At 43.8% G+C, this 20,852-nt stretch overlaps 1 protein-coding gene across 2 annotated transcripts in view; it reads left to right on the top strand.

Moving 5' to 3' along the window:
* Positions 1-20,852, top strand: part of ME3 (malic enzyme 3) — a 377,761-nt gene that overhangs the window by 109,855 nt on the left and 247,054 nt on the right. For both annotated transcript variants that reach the window (XM_031460503.2, XM_064492780.1), the window contains one exon: positions 13,997-14,319. The gene's annotated coding sequence lies outside the window, so the exon portion shown is untranslated. The remainder of the gene's footprint in view (positions 1-13,996; positions 14,320-20,852) is intronic.

Genomic DNA, 20,852 nt, shown 5'->3' with positions numbered 1-20,852 from the left:
TGTAATTTGCTAAGTGATAAGAGCTCTGGGAGCATCTAGTTCTAATATTTGGTCTTTGACCCCAGTTCCTGACACAGGGCTTCTGAAACCCTTATAATTCCCTGGGTGTTGCAGTGTCTTTTGTTCTAATGAGGTGACTTTGTTTGGGCTCCTGGTTGACTCCTAGATGGGGGCTGGTCACCAGAAAGAACAAGCCATGACTAGAAGCTTGGAATTTTCAGCCCCACCCCCATTCTCTTGAGAAGGGAGAAGCGCTGGAAATGGGGTTAATGATTGTTCATGCCTGTATGTGGAAGCCTCCATAAAACTGCAAAAATATGGGGTTCAGAGAGGCTCCCAGGTTGGTGAACACATCCACCCACTGGGAGGGTGACACACCCCACCTCCATGAGAACAGAAACTCCTGTGCTCAGGACCCTCCCAGATCTTGCCCTGTGCCTCCCTTCATCTGGCTGTTCATCTGTGTCCTTTACCAGATCCTTTAATAAACTGGTATGTAAGTAAGTATTCGCTTGAGTTCTGTGAGCCACTGTAGCAAGTTAATTGGACCCAAGGAGAGGGTCATGGGAATCTCCAATTTGTAGCTAAATTGGGCAGATGTTGTAGGTCACCTGAGGAACTACTACTTGCAGTTAGCGTATGAAGTGGGTGTGGGGGGCAATCCTGTGGGACTGAGACCTTAACCTGTGGGATCTGACACTATTTCCAGGTAAACAGTGTCAGAATTGAATTACATTGTAGGCCACCCAGCAGATGTGGAAAATTCCTTGGTGTGGGTCCATGCGTCTGGTGACCAGGAGTGTCAGAAGTGGAGTGTTCCGTGTGCGTAGTAAAGGAGACACACAGGAGGAAAAGCCTGTAGGTCAGGAGGCAGTGGGAGTCAGTGAAAGTTTGGGGGCAGTGGAGTGAGTGCCGTCATGACGTCTGCGCTTTGTGAGGATGCAGTGGGCAGCTTCTGGTAAGCTAGATAGGAGGGGAGAAAGTGGAGGCCGAGAGATAAGCTCAGAATTTGACCGTTCAAGCAAGAGGTCACAAGAATCTGGACTAGATTATGGGCATTGGAGTGGAGATAAGCCAATGGATATGAAATATTTTGGGCGGAGAAACCATAGGTCTTGGTAATTGGTATAAAGAGCAGTTGTGGAGGGGGACGTAGGAGTCTTTCATTTGTAAACAACAAAATGTCAACCCAGGTTGCCCAAATAAAGAAGTGAATTTAACTGCAAAGTTCTGCAAACAAATGTAGCCTCTGGACCTGCAGAAGCCCAGGGCTCAAATGATACCATCAGGACTTGGGCTTCTCTACCGCTGAGTTTTCTTCTGTGCTGATTATACTCCAGGGCAACCGCCAGCAGCTACTGATTTATATTTTCTGAGGATTAAATCCAGTGGAAGAGAGCTTTTCTCCCCATCAGTTCCAACAGACATCTCGGATCTTGCTTCCCATGACACATTCCTGAAGCAATTCCTCTGGTTCTGTTGCTGACTGGCTTAGACCCATCTATATGTGGTCTTTTATTTTCTATTGTTATTTCAAGAACTTGTCCATGAAGACAGCCTAACTCGAAGCCACTGTGAAGCACTGCCCTGTGACCAAACTCAGATCTCACCCGAGGAATTCTTGCTAACTGAAAGACGCTGCTTCAGAGCAGCGTTGGTTGCTTCTCATTCCAGTTCATCAACTGCAAGTTTGAGGCAAGTTTCTTCAGGACCTAGCATTTATCTGACTCATAAAATGAATAAAACCTAGACCATTTCTAGGGCAGCCTTCAACTTGGGCAGGACAAAGCCTGCATAAGTGGCAGCAAGATTTCACATCTGGGAAAGAGATGAGCATTGTCTGAGAGGACGTGACAAAGGAGTAGCTATTGACCTGAGTCTTGAAGCAAGTATAAACTTTGTTTCAGAACCATCTAGGCAGGACACTGAATGCCAACCAGATGTTAAGTCATTTGGATTCCCTTTGAAATGGGGTAATGGCTCTAAAAATAGCATAAGGCCATGTGCTTGATCTGAGCAGTCTTCTCTTTACACAGTATGTGTGTGATGTCTAAACAGTGTTTTTAAATTAAAATTTTACAAAGTGTTCAAGTGCACTAGGAAAACTAACTCCCTTCAGAGAACCCTATGGAAATTCCTTTTGTAAAGAAAAGAATCATTTTGTGAAATGAATCCATCAGTCTGAAAATGAGTCTCTTTCCCTTTGATTTGATGGATATACGTCCATTTTCACAGACTGGATTTGCTTTAAAACCAGGTACCTGCACCTGAACAGCATTAAGGAAAAATCTTGAATTCCATTTCAAGACTTTTAAATGTGGGGTCTGTTTTCATGAAGCAGAAGACGTCAATTTGAAGTGTCAAAGGCACAAATGCCGCCTGAATCAAGGTGTTCCTGACAGTCGCGCTGCCGGGGGCAAGTTTTCAGACACGTGGCTGAGCCATTCTTTCAGCTTTCCAGAAAGATCATCATCTGCGGATGCAAATGGCTGTGACATGTAGTTTGGAATGAGGTCGAAAGTCTGAAAATGAGGAAGGACAATGCAGGTGGAACGCCTGATTTTTGATTCTGCAGAGCAGACCAGTGCACCAGTCTAGCCCGAGCTGGTCCTTCCACAGGCCATCGACAGATCTGCCACCAGCAGGTCCTCCGAGGCTGTGGGCTTGCTGCAGTATGGCAGCTGGGCTTGCAAAGCCCAGGGATCCTCTTGGCTCTCATTGGGCTCTTAAAAATCATCCTGGAACAAACACAGGTGTTAACGACAACACTGAGAGGAGACCCAGGTTGGGAGAGAATCTCTTTTTCCTCAGTTATGCAGCTCTCTCACTGGGGGCTGGAGACAGCTGGAAGGGAAAGAAAATTTTAGAGATCTGTATTTCCTTCTTTTACTTGAGTGCCCCACCAAGAAATAAAAGGGCTAGAGAAGGGAGCTTCCATCTGGTGATCTGCATCCAGCGAAGTACCTGACACATAGTACACCCTCCGTAGTGACGGTCTGTTGAGTAGATGAGTGGGTGAATGAGTGACTGGATGAATGAGTAGTAAATATGGAAAGTTCCTTCCGTGTGACTTTCCTGGGAGTGGGCTACACTTGAGCTTTCCTTAGGAGCAGGATAGAGACTGTTCTTTGGTGACTGACTGGCTGGGAGATAAGAAGTTATGCAGAAAACATACTCATCTTAAATCTTTACAGGATCTGGACCACTCTTTTCCAGACTTCTTTGGAAATGTTTCAAACTCTCTTCCCACAGAAAACAAATTCTGGGAAAAGAATTCAGGAGCCAAACCCAGTAAACAAAAAAAAATTCCCAACCCTCTGTTTAATATACGGCACTTAAAAAAATTTTAAAGTTGGGGAAATTGTTAGTGATTTAACAATAGAAAACTAGAGAAACTGTTTAAGGTTCGATGCCAAAATGACCTCTCTCCCTCCCTCCCCCGATCTACGTCTATACTTGTCAAAAGGTGAGGCTTCAGAGGATGTTAAATGCAGGAGAAAAACAGATACAGCTTGGAATTCTCATGCTGCTTTCAGACGTCTGTGAATCTGCGGGTGGGTGGTCGAGAGATAACCATGATAACCTCTTCTCTTCTGCTCTCACTACCGCATTTCTTTATTTTTTGTGGAGAGTCAGGTTCAAACTTTTAGTTTTATCATTCAGTCTGACATCAGGAATCAAAAATTTGATTGGAGGGAAAATAGGAGGGAAAAGGACAGGTATTTCAAGAATTGAAACAAGTCTGACCCAGAGTGGAAGACCTTAATTAGAGCTTGGGAAAGAACATTCCAAAGCCAGTCTGGTCATGTGGTCTCGTGTGTGTGTGTGTGTGTGTGTGTGTGTGTGTGTGTGTGTGTGTCCAGTCTGTGGGAGGCACACGCATCCTTTTGGAAATGAGTGACCCCAGCAGTTACAATCCACGAGGCCCCTCTGTCTTTGCTCTGAAAGCTTGTTTGCGTCTACGGCTTAATAACCCGAAGGCCTGTACCTGGCATCCGTGGACTTCTCTCCAGTGGGGTCTTCAGGGCTGCGCATCAGGTGGTGCGAGTGTCTAAGCTCTGCTTCTCTTGTATCCTGAAAGCCAGTTGATGACTCATTTGCCTTCTCTACTTCCCGAGCGCAGGACCAGTGCCGCCCACTGTGTCCCTAGGGGTGCTGGTGACCAGCAGACAGTGCTTCCCAGCTCCCCCCTCCCTGTTATCCTCAAATGTGCACACGGGCTGTTTCCATTTTAAGAGTTTTAGTGCTAAGCACTCCGACAGTGTTTCTTGATGTTCAGGGGACCCACTTGAGAATGATCAGGATTATTTGTTTAAAACTCCCCCAAATGTTTTAGTAATATTCTGTTTCTTGACTTCGGTGCAGGGTGCATAGATATATTCAGTTTGTGAAAATTCAGCAAGATGTACACTTAGGATATGTACACTTCTCTGGTTGTATGTTGTATTTGAGTAAAGATGATTAAAAAAACCCACCTGAACCAAATGAATCAGAACCTCAGGTTTGAGGCCGGAGGATATGCATTCTTACCAAACTCCTCAGGTGATTCAAGTTTCAGGGCTTTTGTACTAAGCAGAAATAAACACAAGATTACAAATATTCAACACCATTGTACTGGTGCTCCTTGTGGTGTTTGCCAGCTGACTTCGTTACTCATTCGTGAATATCTGTCCCATCAGTGCTTGTTTGAGGCCCAGGATCACAATAGTTCAGTGATGGACTAGGTTCCAGCCCTGCTACTGCTCAGGGACCACTGAACTGACCTAGACACCATTCCTAGAGGAACTCCCTGCCTCCTGGAGAAGATAAGAACTGATAGTTAAGATGCAGGGTGGTCAGTGCAATGGGGGAGAAAGCACAGGGACCTGGGAGCCCTCGGAGAGCCACCAGCTATAACCGTCATAGGTGGTGACCGAACCCAGACTTCCGGCTTCTGCTTGCAATCCTAGAAGGGCGCTCCCTGACATTGTCCCCTCCCATAGAGCCCTGGGCTTCCTTTCCTTGTCCTGGGGTGGCCCCATCTCCCAGCACTTGGACTGCAGGCCAGGCAGGAAGGAACAACAGGCACCAGGAGAGGCCTTGTGTTAATATGGTTTAGAATGTGGGCTTTAGAGCCAGAGTCCCTCGGTTCAAATCCCAGCTCCACCGCTTACTGTTTGTGGGAGTGATTACCATGGCACCGACCTAGTGCTGTCATCCACGTCTCAGTGTGGTTATTGTGGAGAGCAAATAAGTTCGTATCTATGTAGTGCTGAGATCAGTGCCTGGTAAACCGTTCATGCCGTGGAAGCGTTAGCTGTTAAGACTGTTATTGTTGTTATTATTATTTAGTCTACGATCAGTCGTCCATTGATCTCAAGTAGGTAAATTACATTCCTGAGAACTTCCAGACGGGGTGACACCCATCTCAGTGGGACCAGGCTGCCTTCTGGAATGATTCTCTTGAGGCAGTTCCTCCCAGCCTGGAAAGCAGTTGAGCCAAATAGAAAAATACTTAATTCAAACAAAACAAAAGCACGATGATTCAACATGAGGAGGAAGGGGAAAATACTGGTCACAGCCATGTAAGGGCCCTTCCCACAAGCTATATCACCAGGCTGGGGTGGAGGCAGCTTTCCCTCACCCTTGTCCATGCAGCTGTCCCTGTTACTCAGGGAAATACTCGTAACAAGAAGACATCGTGCAGTATTTTTGCTCTAGAACATTCGGTGGACTCCCATAAGGACTGTTTCCTTCTCTCCTTTGCCACCTGAAGGAAGTTCCTAGGAGTACCTTCTGTTACTGTCCATATTTCATTGATGGGAAAACTGAGGAACATCCAGAGACATTAAACTATTGGCTGCAGGTCACAAAGGTAGTGAAGAGTGAAGCCAGACTTTGCATCCTTGGTGCCTAACTCCAAGGCTGGTGTGCACCATGAGAGAACCAGACAAGTAACCCCTGGCGATAGGAAGCCTGGCATGAAGAGGCTCAGGTCAAGGGCAGAGCTAGGGACCCAGAAGCAACATGGCTGCCTGATTCAGCAGCTAAGAGTATGAGCTTTGAAATTGCACAAGTCTGAGTTTGAATCCTGGCTCTGTCAGTTTTATGGACTCAATGTTTGTATCCCTCCCTTCCCTCCTCCCAATTCCTATATTGAAGCCCTAACCTCCAGTATGACTTTATTTGGAGATAGAGCCTCTAAGGGAGTAAATGAGGTTAAATGAGGTCATAAAGGTGGGGCCCTGATCTAACAGGATTAGTGTCTTTAGAAGAAGAGACACTAGAGAGCTCACTCCCTCTCTCCATGGCACAGAGGAAAGGGACATGAGAAGACAGCTGTCTACAAGCCAGGAGGAAAGTCCACAGCAGAGATCAAGTTAGCTGGAACCTTGATCTTGGCCTTCTGGCCCACAGAACTGTGAGAAAATAAATTTCTGTTGACGATTAAGACAAGCTGGTCTAGGGTTTTTTGTTATGGCAGCCTGAGCTGACTAATACAGTTGGTACTCGGTATGTGACTGGGCAGATAACTCTCCTGAACCTCCAATTCCTCACGTGTCGAAGGAAAATAGTAATCACACCTCATAAGACTGTCATAATGATTAAATGAGATAATGTATATGAAGAACGTAGCCAAAAGGACCAGCACATACATGTTAAAAAAAAAAAAAAACTCACTCATTCACCCTATTTACTTAACAAATGTTGATTGAGTACCTGCTTTTTGCCAAGCATTGTTCTGGGTGCTGGAAATCCAGGGATGACCAGGAGAAATAGGGTCCCTGCCCTCATGGAGCTCACAGTCCACTTGGGGAGGCAGATAATGAAATTAGGAAACAAACAAGTAAGATAATTATGGATTGTAATAAATGTCATGAAGGAACTAATCCAGTAATAAGATAGGAAGTAATCTGAGGAGGCTGCTTAAGTTCTGGTTGTCAGGGAAGGGCTTTCTGAGTAAGATATTTGAGTTGAGACCAAGAGAGCGAGAGCAGACCAGCCATCTGAGGGACTGGTGGACAAGCATTCCAGGCAAAGAGAACAAGGGCAAACACACAAAGCCAGGAGGTGGAAAGGGCAGAGTGCTCCAAAGACAGGAAGGAAAAGTGGCTGTGCTCTGGGAATAAAATGCCCCGAGACTGAGGAAGGAGGCAGGAGCCAGAGTTTGCAACACCTCGTGGTTTTTGCTATGAGCAACTGATTCATTTGCAGGAATGGCATGTTCTGATACGGGTTTTTGAGACATCACTCTGGTTAGTGTGTAGAGAATGGATTAGGCGGGATATGAGCAGAAACAGTGCAACTTGTTAACTGAGTGTTATACCAGTTCAGGGGAGGGATGGTAATGACTTAGATTAGAGATGGAGAGGAGGGTTCAGATGCCAGATGATGACGATGGAAGAAGCGTTCGTAATAGATTTGAAGTGGGGTGGAGTCGGGGGGAAAGGGATGAATCAGGGGTGACTAGTGTGATTTTGTTTGGTGCAGTTGGCTGACTACTGATGGGTGGGTGGGGGGAAGACTGGGGAAAGAACAAGTTCGGGAGTCTCAGCGACCACCAGAGGTTGGCAGATCACACTTTGAGAACTGCCAATGTAGGGGATGTGGAGGGCAACCAGAACCGTATTCCTTCAGAAGGCCAGAGGGGATGAGGTGGAGTGCACAGGTAAAGGGGTTGAACATTGATAGAAAAGTGACTGTTCTGTTTTAGTAAGAGCAGAGGCAAGAAGATTGGTGTACATTTTATTGGAAGTTATTTGAGGCGGTTCCTCTTTGAGAGCATTTATTTTCTTAGTGATGTATAAGTCAAGGTCTTCAGCTGAGAGGGAAAAGCGGTAAACATGGATACGGGAAGTTTAAGGAGAAAGAAAAAGGTATGAACTAGATGGCTTGGAGAGTGGGGAATGATTTTGCTGGAGAAGCACAGAAAGTTTTCCAGGCAGTGCTCATTTAGGGTTTGTGGGCATGAATTTAAAGAGAAACAGACTGGCTTCATTTTTGTCCTTTTTTTCTCCAGGAATATTCAGGGGCTTGGATGCAGGCACAGGAAAGGCAGGTAACTTGCTTCAGTGACAGCTGAGGTTTTCCTAGGTGAGTATGATGGAGAAACAGAGAGAGAGAGAGAGGCAGAGAGAGAGAGTGTACTTGAGCAAAGGAGTTGAGGGTGATTGTTGCCAGGGAGATGTTTAAACTGGGCAAGAAGAATGTGATGGAATGAAGGATAGTAGAAAGAAAGTGATGGAGTCAATAAACTGCAAGTTTTGATAAGGTGGTTGTCAGGGAGGGGGATGTTTGAAATCAGGGTGGAGCGGCCACCACTGACAAGGTCTAGGTCTTGACCACGAGAGTGGATGTTTGTGGCGGAGAAGGTGAGAAAGGCAAGGAACAGAGAGGCCAGGGATTTGGATAGTCCATTCACATGTGTGTTGAAGGCATCCAGAAGACACAGAGGTAGACTGAGACCTAGGGTCCATAACCGAAGCCTTCAGTGAAAGAATGTGGGTGAGTGACTGGTGACTGGAGGGCAGATAGTTGACAAGGAATAGGCATTTGTGTTACCTGAAGGCAGAAGCTTCAGAGGAGGTGAAGTTGTTGAGAAAGGAAGCAGGAGAAATGGTTTAACTGCAGGACGTGTAAGGAGGATACTCACCCCACCTCCAAGCCCTGAGGTACACTTGGTGTGAAAGAGAACGGGGCCTGGAGAGGCTGCAGGGGAAGCAGTGTTTCAGAGAAAAGCCGGGTTTCAGCAAGGCCAGGAGAAGAGGGAGCAGTCAGAGCAGGGAGGACACAGGGACTTCGTTGATCACAGATCTCGTTCCAGAGGGCTCTAAAAAAGGGTTTGGGAGGAAAGTGAGGGGTCAAGGATTGGGTTGGATAATGAAAAGTGCACAGCACAAGTCTTAAACTTCTGTGAGCTCCTGAGATGACCCGAAGACTCTTCTCCTGGTAACCCTCGATGGGGCAACGAGAGAGAGGGCCATGGAGCTAGAGAGCCACTGACATGTCTCATGAACCAGTACCTAACGTGACATCCAGTTTGCCTGGGTACAAACTGTGGCTGTACCCCTTATTAGCTGTGTGACCTTGGGCAAGATACTTAATATTTCTGTACCTCAGTGTCCTTGTCTGTAAAATAAAGACTGTTAAGTTATCATGTATTTGTTACAATGAATAAATCAATATCTGTAAAGTGCTTAGAGCAATGCCTGGCACACAGTAAACAGTCAGAAAATGTTGCTGTTGTCTTTATTATCATTAGGCATATAGCCCTTAGACATGGAATTCTTTAATAAATGATAAATAACTCAAGCTAGATCACCAATAAATATCAACTGGTCTATTCAATAGATTCTATTGCGACTAAACAGTTAGGCACACCCTCTCCAAATAAAATTTAATTAAATACTTCACTTCTCAGATAATTAAAGCAGGGCCATATCCGTGAGGTTAGCGTAGAAAAAGCAATGCTTTCACTTTATGAAAAGGAGAAATGTGAAAAAACCCTAGTAACCTAAGTTGAAGCATCCTGAAATAAGGTCAGGGATTGCTGAAAAATGAGGGAGTCAGGAGTATGAGGCTGAGGGCTTTGAGAAAATGTTTGTTATATATTATTACAGAAACAAGATGCTGCATTAAGTCAAACTCTAAGAAATAGCAAAAATAACAGAAAGTGCCATTGCACGCATTATTATTTGCTTCCGTTCACAAGGAACCCAGAGCCAAGGAGTATAGAGAACTAGGAGGTAATGAAAACATTGTAACTTTTGATGGAAAGCAGGCTGGGAGCTCTTACAAATGGGAACTTCGCAGAATCAGCAGAGCTAGATGCATGGCCCCAGGGGCATTAGAAGTGTGTAAAGAAAAGGAAAGCTAAGGTAGTTCTAGAGGTCAGGATCAGAAAAGTGATTTACCTTCAAGGTGGAATGTAGATCCTGTTTCATCAAATAGTAGAATTAATGAAACAACTATGAAATTTAGGAAGTAAGCCTAGAGACTTTAAGGAAAAAACGTAATAAACAAAATTCAATAAATTTTTTTGAAAGAAAGTGTATCACATCCAAGAAACTGCTTTGAAATTACTAGGTCCTTAAATTGGCAAAGGAAGACATTATTATGCATTTCATGTATCTGTTTTTACAGTATTAGGTGTAGAATCCTTATGCTAACTTGAGGAGGATTTGGGTTTAAAAGTAACATCCTTCTGTTTTCTGGGTGATGGGATTAAATGTGATGTTTAGTTTCTTTCTTAACAGTTGGTATGATATTTTTGAAGTAAAGAAGGTGAATAAAATTTTACATATAAAATTCACACTGATTAAAAATTGACCAAAAGACCTTAAACAAAAGGGAATTGGAGCTGGTTTTGCCTGTGTTGGGGGAGGAAGGGAGAAGAAGGTGGGTCCCAGAGGCTTCAGGAGCTGCTGTCAGAATCTGTTTTGTCCCCTATCTGGGTGTGTGATCTGAAGAAGTCAGTGTGACACAAATGTAATTCGTAGCTGACCCAGTGTCGGGAGGTGCGGCACGTATGATCAAGACAGAGCAACAGCCGAAATCTGACTCAGAGGTGCTAGAAATACTGCCTTGCAGTAATTTTAGAAAAGGGAGAGCCAGCCTGAGACTGCACGACATTTAATTCGTCAACATTGACTGGAACTAGTGGTGGTGTGGTGGAGAGAACACTTAGAGTGTTTTTGTAGTCAGGAATCCTGAGCGCCAATCTAATTGTGTCTCTCAGGGACTATGTGAACTTGAGCAGATCATTTCAATTCCCTGGGCTCCAGTTTTCTCATCTTTAAAGTTAGAATAATAAAACCTTCCTCAGAGTGTTGCTGTATGAGCTGCTTTCTACAGGTCTGGATGGAAGTCCATTGTGATGATGGCAAAGGTGGTATTTAAGCGAAGCACTCTAAGACAGTGGAAAGTGCCATACATCTAGAATTAGGCAACAAATTTCAAATTTCACTGAAAGTCAAATCACAGCTTTTCTTCCTAGCAGCTGTTAATTTGGGCAAAATTATCTCACTGAGACACCTATAAAAAATAGTATACATGTCCATCTACCCCACAGGGTTCTTGTAAAAGTTAAATTCAGTAATTAATGTGCACAGGGCCTGACACGAAAGAGATCCATGCATCTCTCTGATCCCTCTTGCTGCTGCCTCTCCTGCCTTGAGGCAGAGAAACTTCTTTGCTATTAAAGGCTCACAGAATTAAATTTGGCCCACCTAGAAAATTCAGGATAATCTCATTTGAAGATCCTTAACTTTCATTATATCTGTGCTATTTATTTCTCAGGTTCCACGGATCAAGATGTGGATATTTTTGGTGGGGCACTCTCCCCATTGCAAAATTTCTGTGGGCTAGGTGCTTTTCTAAATGCTTTCTGTGTATTATCTCACTGAGTTGCCTCAATAGCTCTATGCAATTGTTGTCAGTCACTCTGTGAGAGAGGAATCGGAGACTCAGCGATGCTGATCACCTTGCCCAAAGTCACACGGTTAGGAAGTATAAGAGGCAGAATTTGAGTGTAGGTCGTCTGAGTTCAGAGCTCATGTCTCTGTAGAGGACAAATGTCTAGAAGGAAAAGGCATCAAGTTGTAGGGTCTTGAGACACATAGACCTTTTCTGTGTGCGGCAGTGCTCCGTGTAACCATGTGGGGAGAAAATATCTAAACTATAAATTCTCTGCGGAAGATCAAATGGTCTTTGGAAAGGATGGGTTATAAATATTCATGGGTAACAAGAGGCAGATTAAAATTTTAGTGGGACATTGAATTGGTCTCAAGAAATTATAATCTTGGAAGGAATCCATTGTGGTCTCTCAAGGCACAGTGTGGAATTGTGACCATGGACTGCATAAAAATAAAAACAGTTATTAGGCTGGATTCTGGGAGGCCTCCAGAGGATGTGAGGAAGCCTGAGGGTCAATTTTGATTCATTTAATATCTAAACTAGTGATCTTGGAACATGGGATCCTCATCCTTTTTTAATGAAATTCACTGAAGATAACAAAATGGCTGGAGTTACAATCACCAGAGCGGACAGGAGAAATGTTGACAGGAAACATTTTCCATTAAACTTGGGGTGGGGGAAAAGCAAGGAATGCAGAACAGAGATAGTCACTAAGATAAGGAGGTCTGGACAGAGCCACCGTGATTTAAGAGGCCTGCAACAGACAGAAAGGGCAGAGAGGAAATCGTACTGAAAATGAAATGTGCTAGCTGGCCTGAGCACTGTTTCCCAAATGTGCAAATTTCCAGATGTCACAAATTCTATACTTTGGGGGCACAGCTGGAGGGAGGCCTTGGTCATGCACTGAGCTGGCTTCCGGGAGTAGTCTGGGGAGAAGCTGAGGCGAAGAGCAAGGGAGAGGGTTGGGAGAACAGATTAGAGAAAGGATGAATGTGTGTCACAAAGAGCAGCTGCACCTCCTCATAACTTGCCTGCCCACCGTCCCTGCTCAGTCAAGTTATTCTGGAATGTCCCAAAGGGCAGTGTTAAGCAGCTGCTGTGTTTCTCCCTGAAGAATCTCTCAGGGACCTCCAATATCTTCATGAAGTCATCACGTTTGTCAGGGTGGTTGATAATTACTGGGTTACTTAACTTTCTCTTTCTCCAAACCGTGAGCTCCACAAGGTCAGTTGAGGAAAACATAGGTCAGGAGACTGTCCACAGAGATGGCTCTTAATCTTTTGGGGGATCTTAGATTGCTTTAAAAATTTGACAAAAGCAATGATTTTTTTCTTTCCCGAAAAATGCACAATCAGATAAATATTTCCATACAACTGCAGAGGATTCATGAAGCTCCTGGGTCACTTGAGAACCCCCAGGGAACCTCCTGATCTATTTCCCCCGGGTTAAGAACCTCTGGCTGTAGCAACTGCAAATGCTTGACTCTTGCTACAGTCTTCACCACTTCCCACTTCAGCCCTCCCCCTCCCCCCGGCTCCCTGTCCCCCAGTACCTTAGTGCATTGGTAAGCATAGCTAATTGATCACACATTCTCCTGCTGAGCTGGGTTGTGGTTAGCTGAACTTATCTTGGTAATCATTTCACAATATATGTAAATCAAACCATCATGCTGTGCGCCTTAATCTTACTCAGTGATATATGTCAACTATTTCTCAGTAAAATTGGAAAAAAGAAAACACTCTTTTGGGACTAAATGTACCTCCATCAATATTCACAAGAATTCAAATGATTTTCCTAAAAGATGCTTCCACTCATTTTCATGTTATTTTCCATTATAAATGAAATATATTACCTCTTCCTGACCAAAACAAACAAGAAAACCAAAAACCGTCTCGACCCAGTACTCCCAGCTGTCCTACCAATTTTTCTGAATTGGCATTTAAATTCAGTCCTGGAAGTAAGAAAAGAAGCCAAGGAGAGAGTCTAAGTCTAAGGAGATTTTATAGGTAGAAAGAGTAAGAAAAGGCTGAATAGGCTGAGGATGAAGAACAGGGTTATTGGAAAAGGCAGTTAGACGTTTGATGGCTTAGGAGAGGGCATTTTAAGCAGAGCTGTGAGGCTGTAGCCAGATGGCAGTAGGTTAAGTTGATTGGTTTCTTTGAATATATTCTAAAGAACACATTAGAATGTATTCCAAACATATTTCCTTGAACGTATTCTAAATAACCAGTCATAATGCTTAGGGCTATGTGAACAAGGATATTTACTATGGTCTTATTAAAATAGTACTAGTACAAATTGGAAACCAGCTGAAGGCCAAATATTCAGAAATTTGGTTAACTTGACTTTAATGCATTCATATTATGGAATAATGTTATGTTAGTAAGGACTCTTCATTTTAACTAACAGAAACCTGAATCAAACTAGTTCAAAGTTCAAGCAAAGAAAGATAAAAGGAATGTATTGGCTAATACGATTGAAGAGTCCAGAACTTGTCTGGCTTTAGGCAGGTCTAGAACCAAACGCTCAGATGATGTCCTCTGATCCTGAGATCTCAGTCTCTCTCTCTCTCTTTCTCCCATGTGTCTCTCCTCTCCTCTAGGATGGTCTCGTTTTCAGACAGGATCTGTCCGCATGATGGGAATGATGGTCCCTCTGTGGTTCCAGAATTTTTAGAGCTGATAGTCTTCACACGAGAGAGGACTTCCTGGTCTCAGCATCCAGACAGGCCCCTCCCCGCGACGATCGTAGTGGTCCTGTTTGCGGTGCTCGCCCATCCTTCGACTGCGCTGCACAAAGGTGTGGAGTACTGTGATTGGTCAGCCTGGAGCACGTGTAGCCTCCTTGACAAACCCAGCAGAATCACATGGTGTGGGGGAAAGGCGTCTTCCAAAAGGAAAGAAGATGGAGTTGACCAAACGTGAGGTACCGTCATAACTGCAAACTTGTGGTTTTAAAAAGACAGTGTAAATTTATATTTATGGGCATGGGGGCCTTGGGGGATGGGAAGGACTGAGGTCTCGTCAGAACTCCACTGTTCCCTGTGCCTGGAATCCCTGCACCTATCATTCTGACCCCTCTTGCTTCTCTGGGCTACTGACTACTTGGAGTGGGCAGAATAAGGCCCCCTTCCTCCAAGAAGCACGCACTGATCCCTGGAGCCTGCAAATATGTTACCTTACGTAGCAAAGAGAACTTTGCACGTGGGGATAAGATTAGAATCTTGAGATGAGAAATGATCCTGGTTTATCTGGTTTGGCCCAGTGGAAAGCTGCTCCAAGTACACTGTGAAATAAGAACACAACACGTAGAACATGATTTTATCTTTACTTTAAAATCTGTTTATTTATATACATATATGCATGGAACGTGGTTTGGAAGATGTACTCCAAGGTGATAACAGAGTTGTTTCAGAGGAATTGTGATAATAGATTTTCTTTTTCCTTTTTGCTTATGTGCAGTTTCTAACATTTTTACCATGAACACAGACTACTTATATAACTCAAAACTCTCAGCCCAAGAGGTGGCGAGGAAGCAGCCATTGAAGAGAAATATGGGATGGTATTTTGAGAAGGAAGCATGTTGAAAGAAAAGTTGTTTATCCACGTATGCATTTATTTGCTTGGGGGACACTGGACCCTCTTTATGAGCTGAAGTGATGGCCTGGGGGAGTCGAAGAAGGAGGTGTGGGAACCAGGGGAAGATTCTGGGAGTCAGATCTCCAGGACTGGTGGGGGAGGGGTACCTTCTCAAGGCAGAGGCGTGGGCCTCCCTTTAGGGTCAGGGAGGAGAGAGGAAAGGCTGGGAGGAGACCGGGGGGTTTTTAACGGGAGGGGAAGGAAGTCAAGGACCTCAGTCTTCTGAGCAAAGAGGGAGCTGTGGGCAAGGGGTTGGGGGCTTAAGAAAAATGGGAACAGTTGGAAAATGTGCTTTGAGGAATGTGATAGGGAGTCAGCCAGGATCAGTGAGACATTCTGAGTGTTACTGAGGCCCCAGAGAGATTAGATGAGGGGGTTTGGGTCATGCTAATCATAGTGGTTGCCTGACTTTTTCCTGTGACACGAGCAACCTGGGAACAGAGAGCAAAGCCAGCAGAGGAAAAACAGAGTGCCTGGCTGCATGGAGACTTCGGATTATGGGTCCAGGGCTCCCCATTGGACCCCGGGGGCTCCAGCTGAGTTTCCTAATTCAGTTAATTGACTAGGAACCCACTGCACTGCTCTGCCCTGTGCTGCGTGTGCCACTGTCAGGCCTCACAGAGGTGAATCCAGGAGCTCTCCATGGAGAGTATTTGAGAGGCCAAAACAAAACAAAAACCATAAGAGAATGTGACAAAGGACGTAAACAAATGGTGCTGATGATCTGTTAGGAGCACAGGATGGGGTGCGTACTCGGAGAGAAGGAGAGAGGGAATAGGGTGGTTTCCAAACAGAGGTACAGTCCAAGCAGACCTTTACAGGATGAGTAAGAGTTAGCCAGGCAAGGTGAGGGGAAGAGCATCCTGGAAAGGGAGGACTGCACGAGCAAAGGCATGGAGCCCTGAGGCTGTGTGCTGTGCGTAGATGACTACACGCAACTGAGTCTTTTGTTGTTGTTGTTGTTATATATATATTTTTATTGAAGTGCAGTCAGTTTACAATGTTGTGTCAGTGTCTGGTGTACAGCACAGTGCTTCAGCCATACATGAACATACATATATTCGCTTTCATATTCTTTTCACCGTATGTTACTACAAGATATTGAATATAGTTCCCCGCGCTATCATTACGGTATCTGCAAATCTCGAACTCCCAGTTTATCCCTTCCCACCCCCTTCCCCGGAGGTAACCATGAGTTTGTTTTCTATGTCTGTGAGTCTGTTTCTGTTCTGTAAATAAGTTCATTTGTCTTTTTTAGATTCCACATGTAAGCGAAATCATGTGGTATTTTTCTTTCTCTTTCTGGCTTACTTCACTCATGGACAATCTCCAGGTCCATCCATGTTGCTGCAGATGGCACTGTATTACTATTTTTTATGGCTGAATAGTATTCATTGTAAAAATATACCAAACAATTGAGTCTTTACAGGGTCAAATAAGAGAGAAGGCATGGTGGGAGATGGGGCTAGGGAGGTGGGTCAGGCCCTCACCCAGGGGCAGAGGAAAAGGAGCCTCTGAAGGAGCTTGAGACAGTAGGATCAGAGAAATAAAGAGAAAGGAGAGAGAGAGCAGTCTCCTAAGTCAGGTTAGCCGAGAGGTTATTAGAAGGAAAAATGATTGACAGTGTCAGGTATCTTAAAGATGCTCAATGAGATATTTTCAAAAATTTCACCAACAGACTTGATGATTAGGAGATCCCTTTGTCAAATAACTTTTGATGGGGCAGGGGGAATTGAAAACAGATCACAGAGGACTGGAAGGTAGGAGAGAAAGTAAAAAGAGAAACTGAGAAGTTTGGCTCAGTCGAAAAGGAAAGAGAGGTAAAAGCAGGAATGGATCAGAATTTCAAGAGAGGCTGTATGTGTTTAAGGAAGGGAAAGAGTCTAACCCAGAGACTGTCAGGGAGGTGAGGGAGAGGTTGAAATTTTAAGAAAGAAAAGATAATGAAAGGCATGGAGCCCTTGAGTTGAGAGGGGATGGGTTTGGGTAGGAGGAGGGATCCTCTTTGAGTTTCAAAGAGGGGTGAGGGCATGCATGCAGGTGTAGCTCCCTTTATTAGGAGGAAGGAGAGCTGATCTGGTCTAATTGCCTCCCTTTCCTGTAAGAAGTATGCAGCATGGTGATCTGCTGAAAGCGAAAGTGAGGAAAATGGTAGAGTTAGAAAGAGGAGGTCACATGAAAGGGCTGGTGGGGCGGAGCACAGGACTTGTGTGGGCCACAGAAAGTACATGAGGTCCTGCAGGGGAAGTGCACTGCTTGGGGCCTGGCCAATAAAGGCCCTCAACAAATGGTGGACATTAACCCTGTTCAAGGTGAATCTTGAGGGAATGTGTTCAGGGCGTAACTAACCTCAAAGGGGCAAAGCCCTGGGTGGGGGTAGTGATGGGTCTGAAGGCCAGCCATCTACGGGGACTTGAAGGCAGATGTCTAAAGAAGGTTTTCTTAGTAGCTGCTACATTGCTTTCCAGCATCTGGTGTTGAGATTTGGAAAGAAGGAGCTAATTCTTCAAAATACGGAAAAATTGAGAATTCAAGGGCCACGTTATAATTCCAGAGGCAGAAATAACTCTAAACTCTGTCTCTGCTATCAGAGACTGACACTTTTGCTGCAGCGACTGCAAATTAAGAAAGATTAAACTAATAAAGTGCAATGTGAAGTGATGTGGTTCAAAATAGAAAAAAATGATTCCATTACTGGGATTGGTCGGGTGGCTAGCTCTTCATAAATCTATTTTTTAAAAATATTTTCTTAAATAAATTTTTATTCGGTGCCCTAATAGGTTCTCAGAGTCAGTGATAACAAAGTTTGGCATGTCCCTGAGTTTGTTCCCAGGTGTGGCTGGCATGTGCAAGCTTTTTTTTTTTTTTTTTTTTTTTTTTTTGCTTGTGTTACTGTGGTTAAGAGGTTAAGAGTACCAGCTCTTCTGTTAACACTGACAGGGTTTGATCCCAGCTACTCCTAACTGAAAAACATTACATCACTCTTCAAGCCCCAGTTTTCCTATCTGTAAAATGTGGATCATATCAGTATCCATCTCTAAGGGTCCCTGGGAAGAGTAAATGAGGTGATGCATATGGAGCACTTAGTACACACAATGCCTGTCAAATAGAAAGTGGTCAACAAATGTTAATCCTTACTATTATTGTTAGCCTGACTTTCCTTAACTTGTTCTTTTTAATGCCCTCTCACCTGCTAAGCTGCTCTGTTGGTCCATGAGCCACAGTTGGGGATGGTCCCAGAAGATAAAGCAGCCATGTTGTTTTTGCAATATAACAAATTGCCTAGCTCTGTGAAATGACAGACACCATTCAGACAGAAATGCCTTTCAAATAAGAGCAGCTATGTGGGCCTCAGTTTGTAGCATCAGTGTCATAAGGAGGAAAAAGCACAGCCCCTCCTGGGTTAGAGGTGAGGGAGGCCATGTGATACCAGCTGAACCCAGCAAAAATTTCCCAAGTCCCAAGTCAGAACCAGGCTGCAGAATAACTCTCTCTACAGTGTTGCCCATCAGACTATTTCAGGCAACGGCTGAGTAAGAATATGGCTCCTGATAAGGACTGGTAGCTAGGAGCATATAGAAATAATTAACAATTATTACTCGATTCATTTATTTACTCATTTATTTGTTTATTCAGTCATTCACTGTAAAACACTGGGCATCCACTCTGTGGCAGAAACTGCTTTCATGCTGAGGATACAGAGATAAATCTAATATTCTTGAGGCCAAGGACACTATAACAGTTCTAAAGGCTGCTGCTTTTTTGAATAATGTCTATATTTCAGACATTATACTAAGGATTCAATATATTTTATTTCAGTGCCTCTTGCCTCTAGACCTTTGTGCATGCTGTTCCCTCCCCTCTTTCTTGACTAAATAGGTCTTCAGAACTCAGCTGGGCTGCCGTTTTTTCCAAGAAATCTTCTTTGACTACCCCCATCCCCAAGTCCAAGTTAGGTGTCCTTCTTAAGTGTTTCCCAAGCATCCTGCATGCCTCTAGTAACACCTGCCATACTGTATTAAAGAATGCTTTCTTTAATGATTAGCAGATCCATGAAGGCAAAGATCTCATTTGTCTGGTCTACCAGTGTATTTCATCAGGATACCTGGCACATAGAAATCTCTCAGTGACTATATTTAGAATGGACACGTTAATCCTCCCAAATGAAGGGAGCCTTCTTTCTTTATAAGTAAAGACAGTGAAGTTTGTTGTCAAATAATTTTCCCCAAACTTAAAGAGCACGATATGGGTAGAGACAGTAACTGAACAAATCCGTAGTGTTAAATTCTAGCTAGGTACTGTTGACTTGAAGGTTCTGAGCCTGCAGTCTGCTATCTTTGAATACTGGATTCTTAGGAGAAGTAACAGAGGAGTTAAAAAAACATATTATCCCCAAACTGAGACTTTTCCCCTAAGGAATCAGAAAAAAAAATTTTTTTAACTGAACAGGGAGTAACTTTTTAACTAAAGGTATCAGTGTTATTTAATGCCATATCTTTAAGCCACTTAAAATAATTTCACATACTACTTCACATACCAGTTGTCCACACTGGTCTAAGGCAGTAGATTTTACTCCAGACGCTGGGAGCCCTGGTTCTTCTGGAGTGGAGAGTGAGCTGTGTCAATATGGGGAAGTAGGCAAGCAGGTACAGCTCTGAGGCTGTACCCCTAAGTTTGAGCGACTCTGCTCTTACTCAGGTTTGGTTTTTTTGTTTTGTTTTTCTTTGCATGACAGAGAGTCTTTACTTTTAAATGTGCACCAAGTAATAACATGTAACAAGTTCTTGAATTCTGTCATCTAGTAATTTTGATTAAGAGACACTAAAAACAGCTCAAACAATTATGCTAGTACCCATTGTTCTAACCCTTGGCCAGAAAGGACTATTTTAAGGCTGGCTACTGCTTCACATAGGTTACAATTAACTATTTACTACTTTTTCATAGATAAAGCCCCTGACCTTAAGGAAAGCTTTAGGGAAAAAAAAATTTTTTTTGATCCCTTCCCTTCCCTTCTTAAGAAAATTGTATTTTTTAAAAAACCGAATCTAAGAAAGAAAAAGTCAGTATTGACACGTATGCTGCTTGAGCAAAAAGGCATAGGAAAACAGACAATGTATACCCATTGAATTTCTAAGAACTATGAGATAAAAGGATAAAATCTTTGGATAAGCTCTAGGTTTGTACAAAGAAGCTAGATTTGCTATTCTACAAAAGTGAAGGGACCTACACTGATAGAAAAAAATGTCTTGAAAACCACCAGCCTACTGACTGATAGTGTCCACTTACTATACACCTACTGTGGGCCAGGTACCTCACACACTTTACACGTCTCTATTCTCTGCAAAGTAGCTGTTGTTAATGGATGAGGCAGTCGACACTCAAAGATTCGGAAGCTATCCAAAGTCATCCAGCTGGTAAGTGGCAGAATTATCATTCCAACCTAAGTCTATCTGCTTGCTTTCTGTTTCTACATCCTGCTTTGGAATCGTTTTAATTCAACAAACATTTATTGAAATTCTACTTCTTTACAAGCGCTTGTTAGGTTCTGGGGTTAGAAGCTCACAATCTATTAGAAGGGAAAACATATGAATAAGTACTTTACACAAAGTGTTTTGGAATGCTGTGCCTCAATGAGACATGAAGTGAAAAGTGGTCAGTTCTACCTGATGGAGTGAGAGCGTGGTCATTTAGACTTCTTCAAGGTGGTAATACTGCAGTGTCGGTGACAAGTAAGAATGCTGGAGAGATGACGCTGGAGAGTTGGGGAGGCCAGATTTTAATAGGCTTTGTGTGTCATCCATACAAAGACTTAGAGCCTTG

This window comes from Camelus dromedarius, chromosome 12 (genome assembly GCF_036321535.1).
Source record: "Camelus dromedarius isolate mCamDro1 chromosome 12, mCamDro1.pat, whole genome shotgun sequence".
Taxonomy (NCBI): domain Eukaryota; kingdom Metazoa; phylum Chordata; class Mammalia; order Artiodactyla; family Camelidae; genus Camelus; species Camelus dromedarius.
Note: the sequence above shows the minus strand (reverse complement) of the source record. Positions and strands in the feature narration are given on the sequence as shown.